The sequence below is a fragment of the Impatiens glandulifera genome, chromosome 2 (genome assembly GCF_907164915.1).
Source record: "Impatiens glandulifera chromosome 2, dImpGla2.1, whole genome shotgun sequence".
In the NCBI taxonomy this organism is placed as follows: Eukaryota; Viridiplantae; Streptophyta; class Magnoliopsida; order Ericales; family Balsaminaceae; genus Impatiens; species Impatiens glandulifera.
The window spans coordinates 19398986-19401933 of record NC_061863.1 but is presented as its reverse complement, the minus strand read 5'-3'; the positions used below and the strand labels follow the sequence as shown (position 1 = coordinate 19401933).

Below are 2948 nucleotides of genomic sequence, written 5' to 3'. Positions count from 1 at the left end.
GAATCGAAGAACGCCATAAGACCTGCTCAAGATGAATCTCAATTGGTTAACTTCTATATAGACTTGCCCAAATCGAGCTCTATCAATCATCCTATATTTACTCAGGTATCCTCACAGATCTGTTCTTTTTCCTACTTTAATTCTTACTAGAACCTAATTTTACTTATTTTGATTCCTGTACTTATTGCAGTTCATTGGAGGCTTGAGCTATTGTGTTGTTTAAGTTGATACAATGGTTTCCTTTCGAAATGGACGACCGTAAAAAGTGAGTGCAATTTGTTCTAATCATAGGATCTACTGGATTGGATATGGCTTTTTGAAAGAATATAAATTTATTCACTGAATGCAACCTTATATCATATAAGATGATGTGATTTTTGAAATATGCAGAGATGGAATAGGATTGACGGATTTGGTATATTTTTTCGTTCTGGGTATCATGTTCTTCTTTGACAAAGGTTTGCTTGCCCATGGGAAATGTAAGTGGTTATCTTTCTTCTTCTCTGTCCCATATTGGATTAGGTTATGTTTTCTGTATAGCTGATTGACATTTGTTTTATTTTTGGTGATGCTGAAATCAGATCCTCTTCTTGTCAGGAGTGGCCTTAACCATTGGACCTAAGTCTTCCTTGCAGTTTTTCATGGACGAGCTAATTAACAAGGTTTTCCTAATTTCCTCTTTACTTAGATGTTTTTAGTTTGTACTATTTCTTGCATGTTCTTTCTGTTATTTTCCTTTTATTTACTCAAAAAGTTGTGCTGATAATTGCAGGGAAACAATATCATTTGGTTTGGGTTTCGTTTTAGTCATTATAGGTTGGCCTGTATTTGGTATGATTCTGGAGGCATATGGGTTATTGTGCTATTCAGGTTTGCCATTTCTTTCTTATCCCAATGAGCCGATTTGTTTTCTATAAATCTAGATGAATATTTACAATCCCACCCCTTGACGAAGTTTGTGATCCACCTTAAAATTCAATTTTATACTTTTTTTAGACAAAAGTTTGTGAGTTTCACAAACATTGAGATCATATAATCCAGTCATAATTTTATTTGGTCAAATGAACTGTGATACCACTAAACCACACTTTTCAATGGATTGTGATTGTGCAAAAAATGGTGACAAAATACTGATTCCAGATAAGGCTCAATTTATTTTACTATTTAAGAAGTTTCTAATGGTTACACTTTTTTGCAGTGGTTTCTGGCCAACATTGGCAGTGTTTCTGCAAAGATCCTATTCTGGATGGGTATTCCAGCAACCATTTGTTAGATCGGTAGGTCTTCTGGATTGTTATTCATAGTATATCCTCATGATAGGACTGACTTTATTTGTCTATGATAATCAACAGCCATTTCTGTTGGTTTTCTCCCACATTATCATTATTTACAATTGCTTATGCATCATTAGTTACAAGACTTGACTATTAAACATTAAGATGGAAAGTTTCTGAAAGATAGATAAATAGATATCTTGATTATGTATTCATCCATTTTGGACTGAAATTTGAAAATTGTTTTTCGTGTAACAACGAACTTTGATATAGGGTTTGACCCATGCACATACATCTAAAATTGGTAACGCATTCTCTTGTACTCTAATGAAAGAGTTTCTAATTTACTGAATACAAATTTATTGATTGTTTCTCAACTGGATCCGAATACTAAACTGAAATTATATGTGTTTCCAAATGGAGCGCCTTTGAGCAAACCAATAGTGAACAAAGGAGATTGTAGTCTTTGCTTCTCTATGGCTTCTCATGCTTATAATTATTTACTGCTTTAGTTGCTCAGACAGTAAGGAAGTGTATGAAAGCTCTGAATTGCAAGGATTGATTAGCCTAAATTTTTCACAAGAAAACTATCTATTGGTTTGACGGAACAAATAGACATAAATGCAAACAGACTGTTCATTATCTTGGCAATTGACATATTATCTGCACAAGTTGATTATGAACTTAATTATATTATTGTTTTGCAGATATTGGATCGGTATCGTGGAAAGCGAGTTCCTGTATAACTTTGATTCATTTATCCTGCTTGAATATAGACTTGTTAAAATACCTTGGAAGTGGTGGATCATCCTTTTCCTTTTACAGATATCATTTGTGTTTTAATAGATTGAATAGTGATTTGTTTATTGGATTAGGATTGGATAAATGACAGGAATACAGTTCTCTTGTTATATTTCTCTCATGCGGTCAGCAGATTGTGATGACAAAGATTTAGGTTTGATGAAGAGAACCTCTCAAAATATGGCCCTTATTGTAGTTGATTGATGAATCAATACAAAGAATTAGTTTTTGTTGAGTTAACCTAATTTAAGTTGTAATTTTACAGTGAATTCTTATCATGAAATATAAAGATTGTTGTTAGTTCATGGAGATATGAAGGTTTCTCTATCGATTTGAAATAAAAATGTTGTTTAAAAGTATTATGATTGTTATATTTATAAAAATATCACATGAAACTAAAAATTAATCTAAAGCTGATTATCTTATCACTTAAAATTCATGGTTAAATCACCAAACACATTGTATAAAGTATGTTTAGAAGGAAACATAATGACCAAAACCTGCTGATGGTCTACTTATAAATGTCTTCTTATGAACAATTAGTTTTTCAACCGAACCAGGAGGAACTTCAGGATCATCATCAATTTCCATCACATTGCGTCTCATTTGGCAAGTTAGGATTCTCATCTCCTCTTTGCTCCATACATGTAGATTCATTTGTTTCTTTCCCTTGTTCTTCATTTTCAAATCCCTGGTGACCCGTAGTCTGGTTTTGTACCTTCTTTGGGTTTTTCTTCAATGATGAGACTGTTCTGGTCATGATTTTGCAAACAGAACCCAGGAGGCTCATCCAATGCACCATCTACTTCTCCATTACTGTTAGCCATGCATCTGATTTGGGATGGTCTATTAGGGGAAGATGATTTGCTATCT

At 33.3% G+C, this 2948-nt stretch overlaps 1 pseudogene; it reads left to right on the top strand.

Annotated features, from left to right (window-relative positions):
* The first annotated feature begins 248 nt into the window (after positions 1-248).
* On the top strand, positions 249-2310 carry LOC124924465 (annotated as a pseudogene).
* Positions 2311-2948: the final 638 nt, after the last annotated feature.